Source organism: Podarcis liolepis, assembly GCF_965112155.1.
Source record: "Podarcis liolepis genome assembly, chromosome: 11".
NCBI lineage: Eukaryota > Metazoa > Chordata > Lepidosauria > Squamata > Lacertidae > Podarcis > Podarcis liolepis.
The window spans coordinates 7,538,292-7,551,309 of record NC_139565.1 but is presented as its reverse complement, the minus strand read 5'-3'; the positions used below and the strand labels follow the sequence as shown (position 1 = coordinate 7,551,309).

At 44.7% G+C, this 13,018-nt stretch overlaps 1 protein-coding gene across 6 annotated transcripts in view; it reads right to left on the bottom strand.

Moving 5' to 3' along the window:
- The window catches only part of SYK (spleen associated tyrosine kinase), a 38,653-nt gene extending 31,286 nt beyond the window's left edge, over nucleotides 1-7,367 (bottom strand). For 4 of the 6 annotated variants that reach the window (XR_014516932.1, XR_014516933.1, XM_083464904.1 and 1 more), the window contains exon 1: nucleotides 6,624-7,367. The gene's annotated coding sequence lies outside the window, so the exon portion shown is untranslated. Of the gene's footprint in view, nucleotides 1-212; nucleotides 4,616-6,623 lie in introns of those variants that run through there. The other 2 variants (XM_083464905.1, XM_083464907.1) reach the window with 1 other exon arrangement.
- Nucleotides 7,368-13,018: the final 5,651 nt, after the last annotated feature.

The following is a 13,018-nucleotide window of genomic DNA, read 5'->3' as shown; positions in this document are numbered from 1 at the left end:
CTGCCGTTCCTGCTGTTCTTGTAACTTGTTACGTGCATTACGGCCACTCTTTATATTGCAACTTTTACAGATGGAGAAGTGAATCCTGTAACTGGCCCTTTCGGTTTTGAAAAGCAGATTACAATAAATACAAGAAAGCCCATTAGAACAGAACTAGGCACCTCCTGTTGAAGTGACTATCTATCTATCTAATCTCCAATGATGTTATTTACCTGTTTATTATGCTTGTATCTCAAACTCCCACTGAAAAGCTCAGAAGAGTTCACTCGGGTTTCCTGGTAAGTAACTTGTCCAGGTTCTGGCCAAGCTAAGACTGACTTGGGAGGGGCAAATAACCTCCGTTGTTAAATGCAGAATACTTGCTCCTCCCATCAGAAGTGTTCTAATTCTTGAGCTCAGTTTTTATTTTGACAAGGAATAAAATAATACTGTTTAAACATATTCACCATCATTCAACAAGAAAGATCTACAAGCAGAAGCAAGATTTCTGCACACTGATTTCTATCTTTTCGGATTGGAAATCATAAACAGGATAATGCACATATGCACTGTACTGTTCAGGCAAGACTTAATTTCTAGATGTCTCTCTTGGTGAAAACTGGGATTTACAATCCCATCTGGGACGTCTAGCTACATTCTATCTTTTATTCGTTTGTTGAAGACATTTATATATCACTTAATTGTTTGCATTTCATGGCAGTGTACATAAAAACAATCTACAGAAAACAAATGCATGACAAATACAGGATAATAAAACATTAAAACTTTATCATAAAACCTGGTCTGCTGGAAGAAGATAGACTTCGTCATGCACCTGAGGCTAGGAAGGAGTGTGCCTGTCTAATTTCAGCTGGGAGGGTGTGCCACAGGCTTGGACACAGCACACTGAATGCACATCTAGTAGTTATGAGCTGTGCCTCTAAATCATTGGAAACCACCAACAGAGATTCTTGCATAGATCTTGGTAATTGGGCCAGGATATAAAAGATCAGGCAGTTCTACTGGACCCTTATTGTGGAGGGCCTTGTATATTAATACGAGAACTTTGAATCTGGCTACCAGTAATGCATGAGCAGCTAGTGCAAGCTTTTAAGCACGAGCTGTGTGCTGGCCATGGTCTGTCTCCACCAGCAGGCTAGCCACTGCATTTTGCACCAGTTGTAGCTTCTGTACTGGGTGCAAGGGTAACCCTGTATAGAGCACATTGCAACCATCAAGTCCTAAGGTTTACTTATATATTTTATTGTAATTATAAAAAGCCCAGTAATATCACTGTATTTTCCCGTGTATAAGACGAGGTTTTTTGCTCTTAAAAAATGGGGGTCGTCTTGTACACGGAACATGGGCATCTGGGGGAATTTTAAAAAAATATTTAAGCATATGTCTGGGATTTTGGCTTGGGCGGACTGAGGCGGTCCCTCCTGCTACCATCCCACCTTTCTCTCTCTCTCTCTCCCCCCCCCCCCGGGGCTGCATGCTGCCAACTGGCTCACCTCCTGAAGCCCCCACTGGCTCGACCACCGGATTGAGAGCAGCCACCGCTGCCACCACTGAGAGCTGCTTCAGCTACCTCTCCTTGCCCTTCTTTCCTTTTTTTCCTCTTCCCCTCTCAAACTCCCACCCTGCCCCCAGCCCGCTCATCACCTTCCTCAGCTCAGTTTGCTCGACGGCATGGCCTGACGCAGAGTGGCCGCTGCCTTCCCCCGGCTCTTCCTTGACATCTTGCTTGGGAGCCTGCTTCCCCACAGCAGCAGCTACCACCGAGGGGGAGCATGTGGAGCCGCAGTCACTGCCTTTGCTTCTGCAACACGGTGCACTGCATGCACCTCATGCTGGAAACTTTGAGGGCAATTGCCCCCCAAAAGATCAACAACTTGCCACCACCAATCATCCAGATTTTCACTTCTATTTTAAGGTTTCATTTTCTTAATTTTGGGCTAAAAAAATAGGAGTCGTCTTATACATGGGGGCATCTTATACATGGAAAAATACTTCCAGAGTAAAAGCTGCTAGCAAAGAGAAAAACAAAGCCAGTAGTTCAGAACACTAAACATACTGGTAGTTTGTAAAAAAAAAAAAAGGACTGGAAGACTAAACCTGGTGCCCAAATGGCCTTGAAGAAAATACAGTGGTACCTCGCATTACAGACGCTTCAGGTTACAGACTCTGCTAACCCAGAAATAGTACCTTGGGTTAAGAAATTTGCTTCAGGATGAGCACAGAAATTGTGCGGTGGTGGTGCGGTGGCAGCGGGAGGCCCCATTAGCTAAAGTGGTACCTCAGGTTAAGAACAGTTTCAGGTTAAGAACGGACCTCCAGAACGAATTAAGTTCTTAACCCAAGGTACCACTGTACTGTGGCCCTCCTGAGGGAGCACATTCTCCCTGGTACCACCTGTTTCACTTCATGGGTCTTCTGAAGAGGATCTTAAGGTCTGTATAAGTATATATGGGAATAGATGATCTTTCAGCTATCCTGGTCCCAGCCTGTTAAGCGCTTTAAATGTTAAAACCAAGACAATGAATTTGGTTCAGAAAAACTGGGAGCCTGTTTGGCTGTTAAAACACTGTTGCGATATGTTGAAATTGCCCACTCCCAGTTAACAATTTTGCAGCACTGATTTGAACCAATTGGACCAATGCAGTTCCATGATGCTATATTTTAGTTGCATTAGACTAAATAATTGTAGGTCACTTTGAGTTAACATATTGTTTTTTAAAAAGTGACCAATATGTCCAATAAATAAAAACATACAGAAATAAGGGCATGGCTGAATTAGATTGTTTATTTCTTCTCTTCACACAAGAAGCACAAAGGGGGAGGGGGAGTCAGCCCTGAAAATATTTCCCCATTTATCACACTGACTGCATGTAGCAGAAGTTGAAAGTTTCATAATGGAGTGTGGCAAACCCAAATGCACCTTCTAAAAATGATGCATTTGTTGTTTCACTTCAAGCAAACTTCTACAATGTAGAAACAAACATGATGTTCCTTTGCCCCAGTAGTGAAACCTGAATTCTGTTTTGCATTCAACAGACTCAACCAAATTAAAGCCTGCACAAGAGTGTTACAAAAGACAGGCTTGGGTTCCCACCCCCATGTCCAGCTCCCCTTCCCTTTCCCCCCAAACTTTACCATACTGTTATTAAAATAAAAATATTCATGCTTCTTTCAAAATGAATAAACTGCAATATTGTTGAGACTGAAACCAAGTGAAGAAATTATGAAATCCTTCCAAGCATTTAGTTTTGTTTGTTTTTTTGCTCAGATTTTGCTATAGGGAACTACAAGGAGGAACAACCAAAAAAGGAATGACCACAGACTTGCACAGAGAAAAAGGAATGGCTGCAAGAGGGGGTTTTTTTGCTTTGTTTTTTGTAGCATGTGTCCTTATTGCTTTTATTTATTATTTATTGAATTTACATACCGCCCTATACCCGGAGGTCTCAGGGCAGTTCACAGAACAAAATAAAAATATAAAACCACAATACATATAATCAAAATAACAACCCAATAACACTCCCCCCAAAAAAGAACATTTTAAAAGGGCATAGGATGTAAATCGGATCAACTAAAGGCCTGGTTAAAAAGGTTTGGGTAGGTAGCCGTGTTGGTCTGACGCAGTCAAAATAATTAAAAAATTGTCCAGTAGCACCTTAGAGACCAACTAAGTTTGTTCTGGGTATAAGCTTTCATGTACATGCACACTTCTTCAGACGTTTTTGCCTGGTACCTAAAGGTGTATAATGAACACACCAGGCGAACTTCCCTGGGAAGAGCATTCAACAGACGGGGAGCCACTGCAGATAAGGCCTTTTTTCATGTTGCCACCCTCCGGACCTCTCGAAGAAGCACACGAAGAAGGGCCTCCGAAGATGATCTCAGGGTCTAGGTAGGTTCATAAGGAAAGAGGTGGTTCTTGAGGTATTGCGGTCCTGAGCAGTTTAAGGCTTTATAGGTCAAAACCAGCACTTTGAATCGGGCCCGGAAACTAATTGGTAGCCAGCGCAGTCGTACCAGGATTAGTGTAATATGCTCAAACCGTCTTGCTTCAGTGAGCAACCTGGCAGCTGAATTCTGCACTAGCTGAAGTTTCTGAACTGTCTTCAGAGGCAGCCCTTTGCAATAATCTGAGCTTGAGGTTACCAGAGCATAGTCAACAGTAGTTAGGCTACCCCTGTCCAGATAGGGGCTACCGATCAGAAGGTTGGCGGTTCGAAACCGCGCAATGGGGTGAGTTCCCGTTGCTCTGTCCGAGCTCCTGCCAACCTAGCACACAGATAGCAGATAGATAAACAGGTACTGCTGTGGTGGGAAGGTAAAACGTGTTTCTGTGTGCTCTGGCTTCTGTCACAGTGTCCCGTTGTACCAGAAGTGGTTTAGTCATGCTGCCCACATGACCTGGAAAGCTGTCTGTGGACAAATGCCGCTGAAGCGAGATGACCCCTGCAACCCCATAGTCACCTCTTACTGTACTTTACTGTTCAGGGGTCCTTTACCTTTTTTCACCCTGGTCCAATGTAATGCCGGGGTGCCAAATCACCCTGCCATTCATGCACTGCCCCTTGTAGCTTTCTTTCTGGCCTGATTAATGCTTGCTGGGTATGGACTCTTGCATCCAGGGGTCCATTATCTTTTTACTAGTACATTTCCGAGCACAATTCAAAGTGTTGGTGCTGACCTTTCAAGCCCTAAACGGCCTCAGCCCAGTATACCTGAAGGAGCATCTCTACCCCCATCATTCAGCCCGGACACTGAGGTCCAGCTCTGAGGGCCTTCTGGCGGTTCCCTCGCTGCGAGAAGTGAGGTTATAGGGAACCAGGCTGAGGGCCTTCTCAGTGGTGGCGCCCGTCCTGTGGAACGCCCTTCCATCAGATGTCAAGGAAATAAACAACTATCTGACTTTTAGAAGACATCTGAAGGCAGCCCTGTTTAGGGAATTTTTTAATGTTTGATGTTTTATTATGTTTTTAATATTCTGTTGGGTGCCACCCAGAGTACCTGGGGAAACCCAGCCAGATGGGCAGGGTATAAATAAATTATTATTATTATTATTACTTTTACTTATGGCGGTGGGGGGGGGGGAGAGAGATGTACCACTTCACTCTTGCCCCCCTCCCCCACCCCAGCTCTTTCCCGCGTGAATTTCTTCAGCCAAGCGACCCCCTCAGGCAGGGCCGGATTTAGGTTTGATGAGGTCCTAAGCTACTGAAGGTAATGGGGCTCTTTATATGTCCAGCTGTCCTTTCTCAACAACAAATTGTTGCTTTTGTGTGTGTTGAATATATGGTGATTTATGGACCTCGTAGGTATCTAAAGCCATTTGCACATGCAGAATGTAGGCACCCTATACAGTGGTACCTCGGGTTACAGACGCTTCAGGTTACAGACTCCGCTGACCCAGAAATAGTGCTTCAGGTTAAGAACTTTGCTTCAGGATGAGAACAGAAATCGTGAGGTGGCAGCGCGGCGGCAGCGGGAGCCCCCATTACCTAAAGTGGTACCTCAGGTTAAGAACAGTTTCAGGTTAAGAACGGACCTCTGGAACGAATTAAGTACTTAACCCGAGGTACCACTATATCTAGAAATGAGCAAACCATTGATGTTCTAGGCTAGGAGGCAGGGCCCATTACTTACATCACAGGATCCTACACAACACAAAACACTGCAATAAACCCAGATGCCAACTTTGCTGCCACATACACCCGGACAACACCATTACTGGCCCCAACAACATCACACATACCATCTCGGGACTATTTAATTGCTCATCGTCTAACATTGTGTATGCCATCAAATGCCAACAGTGTCCTTCAGCTCTCTATATTGGACAAACAGGCCAAACCTTACGCCAAAGAATAAACGGACACAAATCTGACATCAAGAATCACAAAACAGAGAAACCAGTAGGAGAACACTTCAATCTCCCAGGACATTCGATACAAGATCTCAAAGTAGCTGTTTTACTACAAAGGAATTTCAGAAATAGACTGGAAAGAGAAGCTGCTGAATTGCAACTCATTACCAAACTTAAAACTATGGAGAGACCTGGTTTGAACAAAGACATTGGATTCTTATCCCATTATACATGACTAAGCCATTTCTCACCTTCTCACCCCTTGCCTTTTCCTGTAAGACCTATTGCAGTCGTTAAGAGTCGTCAACAGGCTCATCTCAGCTATCTGCCTATCTCCCATTCCCACCACCCTTCTGAGTAATACCCCTCCCCACCTTCTCACTATATAGAAGGATCTGGCAACTTCTGTTTCAGTGTATCTGAAGAAGTGTGCATGCACACGAAAGCTCATACCAAGAACTAACTTAGTTGGTCTTTAAGGTGCTACTGGAAGGAACTTTTTTATTTTGACTATGGCAGACCAACACGGCTACCTATCTGTACACAAAACACTGTTGCTGTGTGTAGGTTTTATTTTATCTAATTTTTATCTCATATTTTGGAAATGTACACCCAGGGTTTTAAATTTTATTGGGGCCTCAGCTGCAGCTAGTTTAGCTTATACGTAAACCCAGCACTGCCCTCAGGCCCCAAGCCGTGGCTCCCTTCGTCGTCGTCCCACCCCCCCCGTCCCTCCTTCAACTGAGGCAGAAGAAGCGTCTCTTACCTGAGGGGAATGGGCGGGAAAACTGACGTGACGTCTCTGTCTCGCCTCAGGAGACGCGGCCTTCCCAGGCCGGGGTGGGCAGGGGTGAGAGGACAGAAGAGACCGCGGGCTTGGAGACCGGCCGCCGGCCACCTGCCCGGGCGAGGCTCGACGCGCAAGCCGCCGAGCCTTCTTCCCCGCTTGTCGCGCCCTTTCGGCGAAGCAGCAGCAGCCCGAGTGTCCGCGGCGAAGAAGGCCGGCCTGGGCTCGGCGGTCTCTCGCGGGCCACGCCTGCCGGGCCCCGCCGAAGGAGCCCCGGGTCCGTTCAGGATGACTGGAGCGCCCGCTTCCTCATTTTCGAGTTTCCTCAGCGGCTGGGTTTCGGCAGAGCGGCACTTCCTCGTCGGCGCCAAGGCCAGCTGCCTTCATTTGCTTAAGAGCGGTTTAACGGGGGGGGGGGGACGGGACGACGACGCGGTGTTTGGGGCTTTCGGTACCCCGAGTGGGACGGAGGCGCTGGGGAAGATGGGGCCCGACCCGGTGGCCGCTTCCCCGGCGCCTCTGGGCTCGGCAGGAATCTCCCCTTCCCTGCCCTCGCTTTTATTCCCATGCCAAGTAAAAGCGCAGGTTCTGCTTTTTCTGCGCGCGCCGCAGCGATTGGCTCCGGCCTGGCAGCGGGGGTTGGGCTAGATGACCCCTGGGGTCCCCTTCCTAACTCTATGATTCTATGATTTCTCCTGAAATCTGGTGCTTCTTAACGTTGAAGTCACGGAGTGGGTTGAGGCGTTGCAGCTGCACCTCCCCTCCAAACCAAGTGAATAAATAAAAATACTTAACTAAAAATAGATACATATTTTTAAAATATTTATGCTTTTCAAATTCATACATTTCACTAATTTTACAATTTTATTTTCCTTTGTTAAAATAACAGGCGATTCCCCAAAGCCCTTTCCCCTACTTCCTGCTACACAAAATAATTCTGTAAGGAAACAGGGTGGATTGCCCTGCCATTTTCATGGATCGCTCCAGAAAAATATATGGGCCTCCCCAAGGCTGGGCAGATCTCAACATGACAACGAGGCACTGTATTTATCTGGTGTTGTGTCTTCTAGTAAATGTTGGAAGTCTTTTATAAAAAATGATGGCACTGCAGGATGGCTGGAGCAAGTAGGTAAAATCAACACTTCGCCAGGCCAAGGGAACGGGAAGAGTAAAAGCGATATAACAAAACATCTAATCTTACAATCATTTTAACATTTAAACTGATTCCCTTCCCCCTCTTTCTGCAGTTCCTTGAATTCATTTTGTTCATATGCAGCCTGTAGAACATTCTCCTTCTGGTGATAGTCACTAGTATATGCCCTGGAGCATACCAGGAGAGTTTTAGAATTAAAAAAAAAAAAAATGTGTTCTTTTTTCAAAAGGGATGTCTGTCAGTTAGACTGAGTATGCCTAAGCCCTTTGGTGGGCCAAAAGCAGCACTCTTGCATGTGACCCAGTGACATCACTGTGGATTTCCATGCCTGTAACATGTGAACATCCTTGGGTCTTACCTCCTTGGATACCCATATCTGAATGGAGGAAGTAGGCAGATGAGTTGGAAGTATATACATATGCAGTTGTTCCTGACAATACTGGGATGTGGGTGATCCTGTGGTCTAAATCACTGAGGCTAGGGCTTGCCGATCAGAAGGTCGGCGGTTCGAATCCGTGCGACGGCGTGAGCTCCCGTTGCTCAGTCCCTGCTCCTGCCAACCTAGCAGTTTGAAAGCACATCGAAGTGCAAGTAAATAAATAGGTACTGCTCCGGCGGGAAGGTAAACGATGTTTCCATGTGCTGCTCTGGTTCGCCAGAAGAGGCTTAGTCATGCTGGCCACATGATCCAGAAGCTGTACGCTGCTCTCTCGGCCAATAAAGCGAGATGAGCGCCGCAACCTCAGAGTCGCCCGCGACTGGACCTAATGGTCAGGGGTCCCTTTACCTTTACATATGCAGTTGCTCCTGACAATACTGGGTTGACCTATCACACTGTGAGACCACCTCACACTCCTCATGTTGTTGGACTCAGCACTTGCCATCAGTCCCAGCCAGTCATGGATGATGGGAGTTAGAGTCGTACATCCCTGATCTGGAAATTAGGAGAAAACACACACACACACACACACACACACACCCCTTTGGATGAGTATATTAGATTGTTTATAGTTAAAATGTGCCTGCCAAAGCATATCTTCATGAGTGGCCTCATCCATTTTGCTATCTATGTGGCAGTTTCCTTTGCCTGCATGATAGATAATTGAGGATAGCACAGCCTTTCAGATTTTCAAGGAAGTAATGGGGGACGGGGACGGGACGGACGGACTGTATTGTTAATTTGGCAATTGTCCTTACATACATACTGTATGTGCTTTCTAGCTAACCTCAGCCACAACAGCAAAGAACATTGCTCCACGCTTCAGCTACTCTTGGAAATTAAGTTTTAGTAGATTTGCTACCCCAGCTGCAGCGATTTCCCATAATGCCAGGGCATTCCCAGCCGCTCCTTCTTTGCAAAGGTGTGAGTGAGGGAAATGTGGATTAGGTTGTGCAAGAACTAAGGACCTGCCTTTTCCAAATTTCCCAATAGGCAGAATTCCCATCCAGCAGGTTGAGCTGCTTTCTTTCTCCCTTGGATATTGTGAAATAATTAGTAATTTGAAAAGTTAAGAGTGCCACAAGCAGGACAAATCTACAGTGCTGGAAATGAACTGTTTGGGATGAAGAGACTGAGGCTGTATCCCTATGGGGGCAGGGGCGCGGACTTATAAAAAATATTGGGGGGGCCGGGAAAGTTCATGAATAATAAATAAGCTCATGAATATGCAGATAAAGTGGCGCCACCTCCTCGTGAGCGAATAGGGGAGAGCGTGCTGCGCCTATTAATCAGCTCCGAAGGAAATTGGGTGGAGCTTTTGCTCGGGAGGGAGGGCAGGAGGCATGCAGACCGACCCTGTGCATTTTGGGCTGGGGGAGGGGCGACGGTGGCGCTCTGCTGGAGGGGCGCCCGAGATTATTGGGGGGCGGAGCCCCCAAACGAATTTTTGAGGGGGCTCGGGCCCCCTCAGGCCCCATGGAGTCGGCGCCTATGTATGGGGGTATTATCTTACACAAAGAGTAGCTCAGATCTGTTTTTTCCATGTGCACGCAGGTGCAGGTATGTCCACAGATGAGTGTTTTAAATGTTCTGTATCTGAATTGTAAGCGAATATTTCCCATATATACTAGTGGGTGGTTCTTGATGGGATGTATCTAGGTGTGTCCCCTCCCTTCAGTTACATATTTACCCTCCATTAGCATTAAAAAAACAACAGGCATGCATCCAGGTATTTCTTTACCAATGTGCACACACTTTCACATCCCCAGGAATTGTGCAAGAGCAGGGTTGTGCGGCGGGGGCGATGATCTGTCATATGCATGCATACTGGAGCTGTTGATCCCTGGTCATTTAAAAATAAATAAATCATGGAGGTTTTGCACAAACCTGCTGTTCACATTTACATTAAACTATTGTGTGATCAACCCCTAAATTAATGAAATGCTCATTATGTCCGGAAACAATTGTCTCCAGCTATTAAGACGGTTTGTATTTCTGAAATGCATTCCCTCTCTACTTCTTCAAAGACCCTGAAAGGTATGTTTGCCTATTTCTCTGCTATGCAGAGATTTCATTGACAGCCCACAAACAGATGTTTCCCTTCTGTACTTCTGAGCTAATTCTGAGACCTCACCCTGCTTAGCATGAGTAATTTGGGTGATGCCCTTCAGTGTGCACACAGTGTTAAATTTACTGCCATCTGCCATCATACCATCCTCTTATTGAAATGTTTGTGTTCCCTCAAGTCATGCAGTCTTAACTCAGGTCAAGAAACACAGCCTTTCTAAACAGGAGCTCCTTTGGTATAATTATATAGAATCGGAGCTGAAAGGGATGCATTGGGTCAGACTTTTTTAAAAAAATAAGAAATTCTTTCCCAGACAAACTGCCCATACAAAGGGGGCTAGGCAGTGGTAAGATCGGTCAAGCCTTGCTGTTGCCATATCAGAAAATAAGCAAGCATTATAAAACATGTGTGCAAATAACAAAATACACGTTTTTACAAATTTTGTGCAGATAACATCTACCGGTATTTTGCGTGCAGAATGATATTGCTTGAGGTAATTTGTTTTGGGGCAGGTTAAGAACAGCCCTGACCACAGAATGTAATTCTACCATAAAATATGGCAAAAAGCTATTGCTGAAAAGTAGGAAAGACTTGCAGAATCGTAAGTTCATTATTTATTAATTTCTCTCAGGGTATCCTGCCACCCATGGCTGCTTTGCATTATACGAAGCGTTCTGCAGCTCACCTGTGTCCTTCAAATCTAAAACGGGGCAGGGCAAAATATTCTAGTAAAGCAGAACAGGGAATTTCCCTAAAAATATGATCAGCATTGGTAGTAATAGCAGGGTGGAAACTCTTGATGTCTAAATGACAGGTGTCTTATTTTGTTTATAACTGTAGTACTTAAAAAAAAATCCAAAAAAAGCACCTGTTCAGTTTGAAATGGGCAGGATAATTTTAGATTTTCAACAATATCACATCTGGGATTATTAAAATACTTGAGAGATTTGGGGACGTGGTTAAATGGAGATCAATAGTGGACTGTGGGGATGGCACAGGGTGCTTGGCTGGAGAAAATGAAGGCTGAAGATGACAACATTCAGCTCCTACTAGTGTTTTCTCAGGATGCTGTGGGCATAATTTCAAATATATATATTTCAGCTGCAATGCTCTTTGCATGGGATTGTCTGTGCACATTGCTCTAAAGTTCCTCTGGTGCAGAATACAGTTTGCTGCTTCATAGTTAGAACAGGAAGGTGAAGCACATAATGCTAATGCCTATATCTGATACTGAACTGGTTTATTATTTTGGGACATATTTCAAGTTGCTAGTCATGATCAGTATATATTCCTAATTGGGTTGAGCGCAGCCTAACTTCGGAAATGCCTTTGTCCAAATGAACTCCACAGTTCCTTGAGATCTTCAGGGGACTGTGCATCAGATTCAAGATTCTGCATATGCATGGTATGGTTAGAACATATATGAGTTTTCTTCATTTCTCAAATATAGAGAAAACGAGAGCAGTAATGTGCATGCTAGAGAAAACATCGAGAACACCTGTATTGTTATCAGACATTGTACTGCTTAGAAGGGGTGGTGATGAGAACGGAAACTGCAAGTCTACAGAGTGTCCAGCTAGCTTAACCACATGTGAATAATATCCCCTGCTGTGGGCTTGCTTTCCTCCCTACCCTGAGCCTAAGTGGTTACAGACAAATATGCTGTCGTGCTATTTCCCTCCCTAATTAAGTGATGGCTAAAACTGCATGCACAGTACAAATGAAAATTAAAACGCTGAAATGCACAGGTTATGGACATTCTGGCAACTATCCCTGACACAGTTTGCAATATTCTGATAAACGTCTATTAGTGTTAGATAAAAACAACAAAGAATCTCTGGTGAGATCTTGGAAGCTGACAAATGTATTATGGCACAAACTTTCATGGAGTACAGGCCACTCTATCAGATATGTGAAGTGTTATAGTGCGCAATGGAAATATAGACACATCATGGGGGAATTATTTATTCTGCGAACCACCCTGAGACCTGTGGGTATGGGGTGGTATATAAATTCAAAAAATAAAAATTCAATCAATAGACTAGGAGGACACAAAGAGATGAAACACAGAAAGTTCTGAGAGTGGTATTTATATAAACAGTGGCCGTTTTATTTTTTTTTAATAAATCCTTGGGAAATTCTAGTCCAGATTATTTTGTGTTCCGACCTGCAGTCTTGCTATGTTTATATTCAAAAGTCCCCTACCAAATTTTAGTAGCAAGAGGAGCATGACTTCTGTGTTATGTTAACTGAGTGTGCTGGTTGCCTGTTCATTTCTATGCTCAATACAGTTTGCTAGTTTTTTACCTAATTGGCTTAGGACTTGAGTTGCCAGAGTATTGCCTTCTTTAGTATTTTCCCAAATTCCACACCAGATGCCCTCGCCAACTAAAGTTTGATGGTCATCATTTTTTCTTGACCCTCTCCTGCATTGCTTCTGTTCTGTTCTTCTGCTATATATTTTGCTGTCTCACTGGTTTCCTTCAAATTTCTGCATGTCATCTTTTATAGGGTTTGGATAGCTTTTCTGCTCTGAGTTTACTTCGAGATCAAATAAATAATAAAACCGTGGACATTTTGTGCCACGTCCAAATTCTCCCTCTATTACCCTTCACCATGCAGCTTTCTGAATACTCATTCATTCCACCAGCAGGATGCCTGTATTTTTATCATCTCACTCATCATTCAAAGATGGATCTGCCAGCAGGCCTTTT